The sequence below is a fragment of the Molossus molossus genome, unplaced genomic scaffold (genome assembly GCF_014108415.1).
Source record: "Molossus molossus isolate mMolMol1 unplaced genomic scaffold, mMolMol1.p scaffold_m16_p_12, whole genome shotgun sequence".
Taxonomy (NCBI): Eukaryota; Metazoa; Chordata; class Mammalia; order Chiroptera; family Molossidae; genus Molossus; species Molossus molossus.
Genome location: NW_023425347.1, coordinates 81,326,813 through 81,341,047, shown reverse-complemented (window position 1 = coordinate 81,341,047; position 14,235 = coordinate 81,326,813). Strand labels below are relative to the sequence as shown.

The window sequence follows — 14,235 nt, the reverse complement described above, 5'->3', positions numbered from 1 at the left end:
AATTCTGGTCTCACTCATAAGCTCTGGCAGAAACAGCCCTTATAGGGGCAGGCTAAAATAGAAAGGACCACAATGGCCCTGTTTGTGGAATGACATGCTTCAGGGTTGGTCCCCTTCACCAGGCAGGTTTCTTTAGGCAGGGGGCTATGTCTTGGTCACCTGTATCTTCAGGGACTAACCCAATGTCCCATATATGATAGATTCTTTTTTTTTTTTTTTGCTCAGGTAGAGTGGGAGGGAGAGAGAGGAACAGAGAGAGAGAGAGAAACATCGATGTGAAAGGAACACATCGAGTGGCTGCCACCCGCACAACCGACCAGGGCTGGGGACAAACTGCAACCGAGGTACGCGCCCTTAGCGGGAACCGAACCCGGGTCTCTCAGGACCGCAGGCCGACGCTCTAACCGCTGAACCAAACCGGCCAGGGCATGATAGATTCTTAATGTCTGCTAAGCTGAAATGTATGAACCCATGGTCTCAGTCTGCACTGTTGCCGTAAACAGTACAGGTCTCCCTAGTCTCAAGACAAGCAACTTGCCAGCAGCTGAGAATTGTAAATTACTTTCTGAGGCTACAATGATTTGAAAACAGCAGGCTGGCGCCTGTCTATAAGAGTGGCATTTCTGGGTGCCTGTCCATAAGGAGGCATAAGAGATGTTCCTTGGCCATCTTTCTGTTAAGGCAGGGAAACATTTACTCCAGCTCCAGGCACTTGGAAAGGCATGGTGACCTCTAGGGGCAGAGGCAGGGAGGTGCTTATAAAAATAGCCTGGTCTCAGTACCCACAGGTAGGTGTCCAGAGAGGCTGAGCTGCCCTGCCCTCAGAAGACAGAGGTCATGTGAGCCCCAGCTATGTAAAGCCTGGACCGCTTAAGAACCAGTTCTGATGCTCTTTACATGCACAGATAAGCCAAAAACCATCAGTTATTCTGGAACAGGTTTAGTACTACTATTTACTGTGGGTATTTCAGATGGCCTGGCCACTCATTCTATTTGCCTTGAAGACCTGACTTCAGAGGAGAGGGGGCGGGTGGTGGAGCACAGCTTCTCCTTCCACCCCCTCGGCTTGGCCAACACTGTTTCCTACTTTCTCTAGACACGAAGAGAGGGAGTGTTTTAATCTACAAGACTTCTAACAACCCTTGCTGGGCTGTAGCAGGAGTAAGCCAGAGCTAATGGAGTTAAAGAATTCAAGAAAGCAGAACATGTGAAAACATGGGTCATTTGCCTGCAGCAAATTCTTCTGGGTCAATGAGAAAACAAGGCTCCCTGTACCACACAGAACGTCCTCTCCAGGCCCCTTCCTGGCTCTGAAGTCCTGCTCACTGTGCCTTGGCTTGGCGGGCCAGCTACGAGGCCTGGATGGGCGACAGCAGGATTCCTAAGAACTGCTTGCTCTGGGGAGAGTCTGCGTGGAGCACCTGCAAAGTGACCCCTGGGGAAAGCACATCCCGAAGGCGGAGAGCAGCTGACGCAGACTGTACCTGGTCTGAGCAATGGGCAGATGGCACAGTCCTTGTGGAGAGGTCTGTGGGCCACCCTTTAGGATCTTAGTTATATTTGGGTCCCTAAAGAAATTAGTGTCATTGTGAAAGTGAGGGTGGTAAGATGTTTCATAAGCACGGATCTTGGCACTCCTCCCCTTGTCCCCGAGGGGAGGGGAGGAAAATGAAGTGGGGGGTCGGCACTAGTGCATTGTGGGGAAGAGGGAGGGAGGGAGGGAGGAGTGGGGGCTCTATCCTGGGATCCTGACAGAGTCCATCAATTAAAGAGATTGATTTTGGTAACAACCTTCTTTAAAATGCAAATATACACCTGCGGTCATTCACACCTCACTGTGAATCACTTAGATAAGCAGATAGCTTTCTTCCCAGTTTAGGGACAGAAGGTTTAGTGGGAGGGGTGGGGTGGAGAGTGATCACTTTGGATCCTGGGTGCTAGATTATAGATGATTAGAGTTAGAAGGGCCCCAGTATATAACCTCTTAATTTTCCAGACGAAGAAAAAATGTGCATAGTTAACTGTGTATTTTAGAATCAAGGCAAGAGTAGATGCAATTTATTTGGAAAACGGTATCTTCTAAACACACAAAAGGAGCTCTTAGTGGTGGGAAAATTGCAGGCCCCTTCTCACCCTGGGGTCCCTTCTCACCCTGGGGTCCCCTGAGTACTGGGAGGCAGGAGGAACCAAGGCCAAATGTTTGTAGCTTTTTCAATCTGGCTAAGGATGGAGCTGTCAGACACATAAGACGTCCTTGCCTTGAGGACACACAGCAGGCTCTCTCACACAGATGCCACCACCATTCTGCTCCTCAGGGCACCCTCCTTGGCTCTGCAAACAAGAGCAGCCTGACCTGAAGCATCTCTCCGGAGAGGGAAGTAATGCGACAGGAGGACCCTTTCAGGGCACTTTACTGAGTCAGGGGTGAGCTTTTCTGTCACAGGAGCTGGCCAGAAGAATGAAAGGGAGTCCGAGCCAGGTGGCCCCAGACCTGCCCTCAATGTCACTGCACAATGACCTTGTTGAGTCTGGGTTAAGAGGATTGGAGAGCAGACATGCTTCTCGAATCTTAAGCATCTGGGCTGAGCAACTCTGGTTAAGGCATCTGTTAGGGAGGGCTCCTCCTCCTCACTGGCAACCATTACCATACAGCTGACTTTCATGCTGTCTCTTAGGACACGGGCAAAGAGAGCGGCCCTTCTGACTCACCCACAATCCTCAGCTAAAGTGTACATAAGCTGAATTGTAAACAGCTGAACGTTTTCCAAGCTGCCACCCCCAGCTATGAAGGAAGGAATCAATGAAGCGAACAGCCACCCTCCCCCATGAGGGTCAGGACAACGGGAGCTGTGGGGGATTTCCAGACAGCTGCAGGAGCTGCTTCCCAGCCCACAGGCGGGCGCTGCAACTCAACAACCAGATCAAACTCAGTAGCACCTGCAAGACCATCAGGTGACATCCAATAGGACAGGTCAATATACCAGGAATAACAGCTAACTGACTGCAGGGAGTCAGGGAGAGTTCTCAAAAAGAGTTCTACTCAAATGGGGATGGTCCTATAGGATCCCATGCCAAGGTGGAGGGTCCCACATATCCTCATGTCACAGTGCTCTGACTGATGCCTTGATTTCAAAGGAAATGTCTGCAAGCAATGGGAGAGACATCACCATCACAGGAGATGAAAGGAGAGTGGAGAGAGCACTGGGTCTGGTCAGATTTGGGTTCATAGTCTGGCTCTATCTTGGATCACCTGTGCAGCTTCAAGCATTTGGTACCTGCTCTGAACCTGTTTTCCCATCTATAAAAATGAGGACATACTGCCTATCTTGCAAGGTTACAGTAAATATTAAGATTATAAGAAAAACACCTGGCACTGATTACCTTTAGAAGCTGTGCTACATGGCAGTTAAGACGTTGTGATCAGAAAGACTCTAGGTTTAAATCTTAGTCTGTAATCCTGGACAAGGTACTTTAGACCTGTTTCCTCATCTACAAAATGGGGTCTAATTTCTGTCTCACATGGCTGCGATGAGGATTAAGATACTGCAGGTACAACGGCTTGACTTGGCCATAGGAAGGATGACATCTCTGAGATCTGAGAGGTTAGGAAACCAGCCTCTTAGAGCTAAAGATAAAATCATGGAAGATGGATTTATAACAGTGTACCAAAAAAACACACAAAAACTAGAAATGTTTAGTAAATTCCTTATTATTTTCAGGGTGATAACGAGAAAAGGCAACCATGTTGCCGGGTATGCCTTATCTATTTATTTGGTTACCAGCTGTGGGATCACTAGTATTCTTAGATCAATGGTTTTGGGGTGGGGGGGTGAGGGGGTTAGGAAAACACTAAGCCTCGGTTGTCCTGTCTATATAATGGGCTGTATCTTGCAAATGAATCCTCCTGATAATTTCTGTCCTTGGAAAACACTAACCCCCTTCTTTCCTGTAACCATAGTCTAAGCTTTCCCTCACTCTACTTTGCTACCAATCAACCGATAGACTAGATTAATGCTGGTCACTAGAACCCTGGAAATGTGGACTTAATTCATTTTAAAAGTATTTGATTTACATTTATTTTGTATTCAATTAAAGTTTCATTTGCTTTGTTTAAAAATGTCTTAATATAGCTGGTGTGGATTTGGACCACGTATGGATGGTTTCAAACATGCTAAAGATATCACTAACCAGGAGTAATTATATAGTATTTGAGACAAAACAGTCATGCAGCTAAAACTTAAAAAATAACTCGAAGTAGTCATGAACTCTCATTTTCTTGCCCACAAACTCAATATTCAGTGTCAGGTCCTCCTAATGTACTGGAGAAGAGCTAGTTATGGAATGGCATCTAAAACACATCTTATCTTAAAAGGAAGCATAATCACTTTTACTGTGAAAAAGAAAACCACTCCAGAAACAGATATTTGCTTTAAAGAAAATCATAACAGCAAACGGGGACTCTTTGCAACATCTGGACCCATCTTAGAACACTGACGATGCCTGTTTAATAGCAGTCATTTCTTTAGCAGATGTAGGAAGAATGTTCTCGTCTTTTGGACTTATCTAAACTAAAAACAAATCATCTGGAGATTCAAAGAATAAGAAAGCACATCCTTTTTTCACTAACTATAAATAATTTGGAAAGGGAAGAAAAAAATATTAAATTTACTATGCCGGCCTAGATGGTCTTACAATGAATCACAGAGCAACAATTTATTATTTAAATTAATGCTATGTTTCTTACTATACATTTTATCTTCAAAATCTAACCATTTTTAATTGCATAACTATTGATAAACTAGAAAACAGTCCATTTCTCAACCATGTCAATTACATTCTGCTGTTGTTACTGTTGGGGGAAAGTGTCCAGAATCTGTAAGACTGCTGTCTTGGAGAAACAACTGATTCATTATTTCCCTAACAATTCCCCAAATGCCAGGAAGTTGAATTAAAGATGACTTGCCTCTTGAGTATTTTTACATATCAAATCAGTGATCTAACGTAACTAGTAATTCAAACTGAAATTTTAAAATAAGTCGATGCTTAAAATGAAACCTGCACTGATTTAAGTGGTGAATAAGTAGTTATTTTAAAAAGGCACTTTTCAATTTAACAGATTCAGTCTTTGTAATTGGTGACTCTCATTATGGTTTAAACCATTCCATAAAAACATTTAAAACATAAATCTACATATGTTCAGACCTCTACCTTGAGGGACAGTCCAGCTTTGATATCACCATCAAATCAGTTGCTAAACCACCTCGGAGAGAGTCATTTCTGTGACCAGCACAAAGGACTCATCAGAGCTGACTGCATAAGCAGCTAGTCCTCACCCTGCTCTTCCATGGGGGCAGAACACACAAAAGCATCTCTCTACAACCACTTTTGTGAGATCCCTCCTGAGCACAGAAAATCATCTTCATCTTCCAGTTAAAAAATGGCATAACAGGCCCTGGCCAGTTTGGCTCAGCAGTTAGAGCATCAGCCTGCGGTCCAGAGAGACCCAGGTTTGGTTCCCACTAAGGGCACATATCTCGGTTGCAGTTTGTCCCTGGCCTTGGTTGGGTCGTGCGGGTGGCAGCCACTTAATGTGTACCTTTCATGGCGATGTTTCTCTCTCTCTCTCTTTCTCTCTCTCCCTCTCACTCTTTCTGAACAAAAAATGAAAAAAAAATTTCCTCAGGTGAGGATAAAAAAAAAAAATGGTGTAACAGGAATAAAAGAGAAACTATCATTTATGAAGACTCACTTCCCTACTCTCATCTTAGTAGATGTATATTTTTGGAAGAGAATCTTTTTGTGGGCGGGACCAAATCTATTTGGAGATTAAGTGGCATTGAATAGCTGGGAGAACTTTAATATAAACTTGGACTCTCTCAAGAAGAGGGGAAAAAAAAACCCTTGGTAAACAGCATATTAATATGGAACAGTATTACTAGAACTGGAACCACCATCCTATTCCCTAGTCATTGTTTTTATCCTCACCTGAGGACATTTTTGCATTTATCTTCGGATAGAGCGGGAGGGAGAGAGGGAGGAAGAGAGAGAAATATTGATATGAGAGAGACACATGGAGTGGCCACCACCCACACAACCCCAACCCAGGCAGGGGACAAACTACAACCGAGGTACGTGCCCCCAGCGGGAACCGAACCCGGGACTCTCTGGACCGTGGGCCGACTGGCCAGGGCTAGTTGTTTTTTTTCATTTTCATTTTATTTTGGCTTACTGTTCCTTGCTACCTATAAGTGAAGGACTTTCATAGGAAGTGGGTGAACTTTATTCAGCAAATGGTTACCGAATGCCTAGCATGAGGTCCACAGATCAAAGAAGGGTAAAGACTTAAAGGAAGAGTCTAAAGCAGTCATACATTCACAAAAGGAAAAAATAAAGAGACATTCATGAACTCTTGATTCAGAGACAGTAACTAGTTTTTGTTTTTCTTAAATAAGAAAACCCAGGAAGAGAACAAACTAGGTTGTGAGAGCATGCAAGACCAGAGGCAAGAACAGTAATTTTGTAAGATGACTTATCCATTTATTCCTCTTCTTTGAGTCTATTCTCTCTCCCTCTGAAAAATCAGAACCAAGGGATCTGAGACAGGAAATGAGTAAGGCAGGAAAAAGGATGTGGTCTGAAAAAGGGTGGATTCTGAGGCTGAGCCAGAGCAAGTAACAGGCATAGGGTCATAGATGGGGGAAGGGGTCTTGGTGGCAGGAAGAGAAGTCTCAGGGTCAATTGGTTCAGACTAGAAAGCTAGTGACAGAGGAGGTATGTCTGGAGAAGCATTAAAAACACCTTCCTAAAAGGTTACCCACCACTGAAATGCAGAGAAAAGATGGCTGAAGAGACCTACAGCCAGGAGAATCATTACCCGGACAGAAAGAAGAACAGGAATTTCCTTTCCTCCTTACTTGCAGGGGTGGGGAAAGTTTCTTCTGCCAAGGGCCATTTGGATATTTATAACATCATTCTTGGGCCATACAAAATTATCAACTTAAAAATTAGTGTGCTATATCTGGTCAGGCTAATTTGGTGAGGCGTATGATGTTAGCTGGTATTGATTTCGTGGACCTTATACAGCCCGCGGGCCAGACATCCCCCACCTCTGCTTTAAGGAACGTGGAAATAATATATATTGAGTGCACTGGACAAGGTAAATCAGAAATTAAGCCAGGTCCTGGAAGAGAAGTGAAAAGAGCTGGGAGGTGAGTACATAAGGAAATGCCAGTATTCATTAAGCATCTATGTACCACATATCAGTAAAACAACAGCTTTAAAAAAGAAGAATAAATAAAGAAGGGGGTGAGAACAGGACAGACTGCTCATGAAAATGCAGTTGGGTGGAGTGTCATCCCATACACCAAAAGGTTGCAGGTTTGATTTGATTCCCAGTCAGGGAGTGTGCAGGAGGCTACTGATAGATGTTTCTCGTTCACATCAATGTTTCTCTCTCTCTCTCTCTCTTGCTTCCTCTCCCTCTAAAAATCAATAAAACATAGCCTTGGGTGAGGATTAAAAAAACACAGTGCAATTGGATAACTGCAAAAATAACTCAAGAACAACATAAAAGTGGACTAAGAAATTGCCTACTTTCTCAAGATTAAGTCTGGAGAAAAAAGACATCTATTTCCCCCAGTGTGTATGGAAACAGATCGTGGGTGGGCTGAGAGGCAGAACTCGAGTGATGAAGGGTGCCTGGAAAGGGCAGGTGCCAAACGAGCACCACTACCCATCTGCTGGACCCTCCGTGAAACAAGCCAGCCCTTGTGAATGAGCCAAACCAGAAGCTCTGGTTCCCGCCTTGCAGGGTCTGAAACTTAGGTCAGAAACAGTGGAAAACAGTTTATCAGCTGATTCAAAAGAGTGGGTATTTCCAAATGTAAATCCAGATGTTGGGGACTGTGTAAGAAAATCACTTTTATATTTTCCACAGTGCCTAGGACAGAGCTTTCTTTATGTGAAGCAGAAGCCTAATAGAGGTGTATTAAATCTAACCGAATGAAACCAAAACTACTTAGCTGTGCAGGTATCTTAAGACAGAACCTCTTGCCCTATAACCAATACAGTAAGTTACTTTCTATTCTAGAGTCAAAATGATATAAAGTCCTACATCCCTTGTGACCTAAACTAAACCTAAGCCTTAATCAATAGACACTACCATGGGTCCGCGGCCCTATACCGGTATAAAAGATGGGGAGGGCAGGGGGGCAGAAATAAAGGAGTAAGAAGGCATTTCCTTGCCTCATTAGCCAGCAGTATTCAGATTCACCCAGAAATTCTGGCAGCTGCAACATTTGGGTTGACTCAGAGGGGAAGAAAAATCCCAGGTGAATGATAATTGGATTACCCAGTTATGCCCCAGAGCCAAATGGCTGGAAAAGGCCAGGACAGCAGGGTAGATACAGTTAAAGTGACCATTTTCTAAACCAAAATTGAGACATACAGGCTTATAGATAATAGATGGAATATTGTAAGTTGGGGCTGTCCTAGAAAAATACAGGAGGTATGGTGGATTTAGGTCAGTGGCTTATCTCTCTACAGGGATCCTCTGGGTCCAATATGCTATCAGGAGGGAGCAGAGATCCAGGATGGGAGATACAAGGGGAAAGCTGTCACTGATTTGTAAAGCAGGAAAAAGAATAAAAGTGTGTGTCTGTAGACAGCACAGGAAGAAGATAAACATGCTAAGTATGGAGCAGGAAGAAAAGGAAGGTTGATCAGAACTGTAGGTATGTCAGTTATGTCCGTGAAGTCTGTCCAGGTATCAAAGGCGGGGCGGGGGAGGGATGGTGAGGGTATCACTGGCCCAGACTGCTATCAGTTCAGACCGCAGCTTCACCATTAGTTTGCAACCTGACCTTGGGCAAATTATTCCCTCTCTGAGCACTTCAATTTATTTTATTTATTTATTTATTTTTAAATAAAGCACATTTATTGACAGTAATGTGCACTTCCATTTAAATAGAGAATCTCACAAATCCCGATTTTGGTGTAAAGGATCAGTAAAATTAGTATACCTTCATCTGCTACGAGGAGGAGAGAAAATGCTCTTCTAAAAATGGAAGAGAGGATTCAGAACAGCTTGTTCCTTTCCATCCAATTAAAAACCTCGTGAGACCGAACTACATTAAAAACAAAACTCTCCAGCGAAGCCTCAGGCCCTCCCAGACAGAACCCCCTACCGACGGAGTCCTCCGGGTGCCAGCAGCCTTGCCCCTCGCGGACCGTCCATCCCCCAGTTCATCGCGGTCGGCGGGCGGGGGCGGGAGTGTGCGGGGACTGAGGGCAGGGACGCGGACACACGGAAGCGTTGGGCACGCCAGGCTGACACACAGGCTTCCGGGCAGTGCGGGAAAGGCAGGGTCCCGGCCGAGGGGGGGAGGAGCAGGACACCCCCGGGCGCACAGAGGGCGAGAGTCGAGAGCTGGCACGGCCTGGCAGCCGAACAGGCCCGGGCCGGGAGTGGCACCGGAGGGCGGTGCCCGGTTTCCAGCGCGACAAGAGCGGGCTGGGACCCCCATCTGACAAGAACCCCTCCCCCGCACCGGCACTGACCTGTCCAGGGCCCGGCTGGGCCTGGCCGGGCGGGGCCTACGCAGCCCCTCGGCCGGGCGCCGCCTCGCGCGGGGTCCCGGGCCCGGGCGAGCCTCCTCCTCTCCGCCGGGAGCCTCCGAGCCGGGGCCCGGGGCTGCCGCGGCGCATCCGACCTCACCGGCTTGGCCGGCGTCAACAAAGGGCGGCGGGGGCGCGAGGCCGGGGCGGGGGCGCGGGCAACGGCCGGATTGCGCGCGCGCGGCGGGCGCTGGAGGGCTGCAGCCGCCGCGGAGACAATGCGGCGCGTCCCGGCAGGGCTCCGACGGCCGCCTCCGCCGGGGGCGGGGTGAGACGCGGGGCGGGGCCTGGGCTGCGCGGGGCGGGGCCCCCGGGAGGCGGGGCGCCAGCGCGGAAGCCAAGCCGCGCGCTTCCTTTGTGCGGCCCCCTGGCCCCGCCCCGCGCCCTCCCGAAGATGCGGCCTGGCCCGCCGCCGGTTAGGGACGTCAGGTTTCGGTTTGGGGCGGTGAGCGCGCCGCTACAAGGACGTCTGCCCTCGCCCGGTCAAAAGTCCCCAGTGGCGTGGTGGCCTGGGACTCCCGCCTCGGCCAGCACGGAGGCAATAATAATAACTCTCAGTAACTGCTGCTTCAATGTGCAAAGCCCTGCATGCCCGCCCTCGGTGTTCTCAGCAACCCTACAAGTAGTCATTACCCTGCCCCCTGGGAACTGAGGATCAGATCAGAGAGGTTAAGTGATCACCCAAGTGACCAAGCTACACCTCCATAAACGGGCAGAATGCCTGTTCTTTAGACTTACTGTGAAGGTTAACTGAGGACATTTATACAAATTGTCAGCAGTGCCTGGCACACAGTTGGAGCTCAATAAATGTTACTTCTCTTTCTAAACCAGGCTGGTTTACACTGAAATGTCTGACAAAGAACATTGATTCAGTAGGTGTGCTAGGAGCTGTAGGAGATAGAAAAGACATATGTGAATCACATGTTTCACTCCCCCTCCCAGCTTTGTGCTGAGGAGACAACAGGAGTTTCTCCACATCCACTTCTCTCTATTCCCAACATTTCCCCATTTTCTTGCCTTTTTTTTTTTAATTTTAGCATTCATATTCCCTGTCTTTTCCCTTCAGGTCTCTCACATCCCATTTTCTTTGTTTTCACGTTATACATTTACTTTATGTTCCCTGATGGTTTACTTCACTCCCATTCTCTTTTCCCCATTCCCGTTCTTTCTCCTCTAGTATTTTTCAAATTTTAAAAGCCCGCTTTCATTAGCGTTCACATTTCTGCCTTTACATTTCTTACTTGTTATTTTGTTTTATAAACAAAGGTAACATAGGATCAAATACACAACTTCTCTCTATTCTCTAAACATGCCCACACCTTCCTGACCCCTCCTGGGATGCCCCTTCCTCAACTCTGCATGTCCAGATCCTGTCTACCCTTCAAGGTCAAGACTCAAGAACAGTGGCCAACAAACTTCTTCTGTAAGGGACCATGTGGTAAATATTTCAGACTTTTGCAGGCCATACAGTTTCTGCTGCAACTACTCAGCTCTGCTGTTGTAGCAGGAAAGCAACCACAGACAATATGTCCATGAATACATGTGGCTGTGTTCCAATAAAACTTTATTTATGGACACTGAAATTTGGATTTCATATAATTTTCATGTATCACAAATTACTATTCTTTTTATTCTTAAACATCTTAAAATATAAAAGCCATCAATAACTTGTGGGCTGTACAAAGCTGGTGATGTGCCAGGTTAGAGTGGCTCAGTTGGTTGGGCATCATCCTGTGTACCTAAAGGTTGCCAGTTCCATTCTTGGTCAGGGCACATACCCAGGCGGTGGGTTTGATTGCTGGTTGGGGCATGTGTGGAAGGCAACCAATTGATGTTTCTCATCTCTTCTCTTCTCTCTCTCTCTCTCTCTCCCGTCTCTCCCCCTGTCCTCAGGTGCGGATTAAAAACAAACAAACAAACAAACAAACAAATAAACAAACACCAAACTGGTGATGTGATGGATTTGACCCTTGGGGTGTAGTTTGCTAACCCCTGCTCTAGATCTAGAACAATGTCACTTCCCCTCTGCAGTCTATCCTGGTCATCTGTACTTGGTAGTAACTTTTCCCTCTTATAGCACTTACCTATAATCTGTCTATGGCATTGATCACATTTCAGTGTTTATTGTATATTTTTTCCCCTGTGTGTTTATCATCTTTCCCAGCAGACCTCAAACTCCTTGAAGGTAGGGTACTGATCTTTTTTCTCTCTGTATTACCTCCCATCCCTCAGTGCTTTGCCCAGAGAAGGCCTTCAAACACATGCAGAATGGATATACAGTTAAATATCTGGTGGTTGACAGTTGTTTCCACTGTGCAAAGCTTACTTCTCTCATTAGGTAGTACCTCTGGAGCAGGATGCCTATTATGTGTATATTATCTTGATTAGATTACAGAAGGAGATTTCTGAGAGCTTTGTAGACAAGATGGAAGGTAGGCAAATGTCAGTTCATTTAGGGGTTGTTGAGTAACAAATACTTGAACAAAGAATGTTGATTATCACCAACCTGTAGACAGGACATGTGTCCTCAGTCAGGTCCTATTCAATATTTCTATCAGCAAATTGGTTAAAGACAAAGAAAACATGCTATATAATTTACAGATGGCAAAGTTAAGCAAAGGGGTTAGTATAATGAATAACAAAAATCAGACACAAAACATTTCTGCCCCGCCCGGGCCGGTTTGGCTCAGCGGTTAGAGCATCGGCCTGCGGTCTAAAGAGACCCGGGTTCAGTTCCCGCTAAGGGCACGTACCTCAGTTGCAGTTTGTCCCCGGCCCTGGTTGGGTCGTGTGGGTGGCGACCACTCGATGTGTCCCTTTCACATCGATGTTTCTCTCCCTCTCTCTCTCCCCCTCCCACTCTATCTGAACAAAATATGGAAAAATGTCCTCAGGTGAGGATAAAAAAAAAAAAATTTCTGCCCCACCACACATTCTGTGCCTCAGTTTTCTTATCTTTAAAATGGCGATGATAAAAGTCCCTGCTTCACAGGGTTACTATCAGGATTCAATAAGGAAATTCATGTAAAGCCTGGCAGAGAAACCCCAGCAAATATTAGCTATTAACTATTACAATTTTCTTGCTAGGCTGCACCTATGGGCTAAATTCACAAGATAACATTTAACACATATAGTTAACTTACTTTGGCTAAAAATAGAAATTGTACAAGTTTGAGACTGGGGAGACCTATGGGAAATGACAGTCATCCTTGTAAAAAGAAACCTCAAAAACAAAAACAGAAACAGAGAGCAGACCCAACCCTCTGGAATTCAGGTGACACAGCACTCTGACCCAGCACTATCACTGGAGCAGTTCATGTGGGGCCCTGGGTGCAACGTCCTGATGAGGAAGGTAAGGGAATTACATTCGGAGCCAGAGTCATGGGGCTGCCCTTTCTTAGCCGTGTGACCTGGAGCCTTTCAAGCTGTTGTTTCCTCCTCTGAATAATGGGGACAATGGTATTTCTCTCTCAGAGTTACTATCATGGCTAAAGGAAAACTTAGAACAGTACTTGGCACATAGTAGGTATTCAACAAACTTTAGTTCCTCCCTATACCATGCAGATCTAGAAAACAGTCCTGTTCCTTGAATGGCTTATACAGCTAGATCCAGGTGCCAACCTATGGTGACTAGTAGCTTTTTTTTTTTTTATCCTCACCCAATGACATTTTTCCACTTTTTGTTCAGATAGAGTGGGAGGGAGAGAGAGGAAGAGAGAGAGAGAGAGAGAGAGAGAGAGAGAGAGAGAGAGAGACATTGACGTGAAAGGGACACATCGAGTGGCTGCCACCCACACGACCAACCAGGGCCAGGGACAAACTGCAACCGAGGTACATGCCCTTAGTGGGAACCGAACCCGGGTCTCTCTGGACCGCAGGCCGACGCTCTAACAACTGAGCCAAACCGGCCAGGGCACTAGTAGCTTTTTATATTTGGGATTATGGTGCTTAATTTTGGGAATCACACTTTAGGAGAATTAATGAAAAGGTAGAAAGGGCCTAAACAAGAATGACAAGAAGAGTAGGAATGGGAGGTCTTGACACGTAATAGGTAAAACAGTGAAAACAAGTCTTAGCCCTTACCCTGGAGATTTTCTCCCTTTTTAATGGGAGGGAGAAGAAAGAGACATGATCACTGTCTACAGACACTGCAGAGATGGACCCTGTTACAATTCACAAGACAGAACCACAATAAGTGGTGGAAGTTCCAGGGGAGCAGATTTGGGCTTAATTTGAAGAGTGACTTTCTGATAATTACAATGGAATGGCTGCTTTTCAAAATGATGAACCTCTTATCTTGCAAGTGTGCCAAGAGAGCAATGACCTCCTTCATGTCTTTTAATTTTTCTAACGTTCTTTCTCCACATTGTTTTGCTTTCCTTTTCCTTGATCCCTCCTTTATTCATTATAGGACATTTATAACCTTTTCCCCCTACTTTGTCCTAAAGGACTAGTCTTCTCATTTCTCCTTCTTCAGTTTCCAAACTCTCTTTCTGTTGGCTCTCTCCACCCCCACCCCAGCACACAGTCCAACGACCAGAACTGCCTCCCTGAGTGGTCGGCAGCAAGAGGCTCAGAATGTCACTGAAATCTGGGCCAAGATTGCTGTGCACCTGGCAG

General features: G+C 46.0%; 1 protein-coding gene across 6 annotated transcripts in view; it reads right to left on the bottom strand.

Annotated features, from left to right (window-relative positions):
* PHC2 (polyhomeotic homolog 2) overlaps positions 1–14,235 on the bottom strand; it is a 48,126-nt gene that overhangs the window by 13,730 nt on the left and 20,161 nt on the right. Inside the window, exon 1 of one of the 6 annotated variants that reach the window (XM_036255953.1) lies at positions 9,559–9,633. The exons of the other annotated variants lie outside the window; for them this stretch is intronic. The gene's annotated coding sequence lies outside the window, so the exon portion shown is untranslated. Of the gene's footprint in view, positions 1–9,558; positions 9,634–14,235 lie in introns of those variants that run through there. 6 annotated transcript variants of the gene reach the window in all.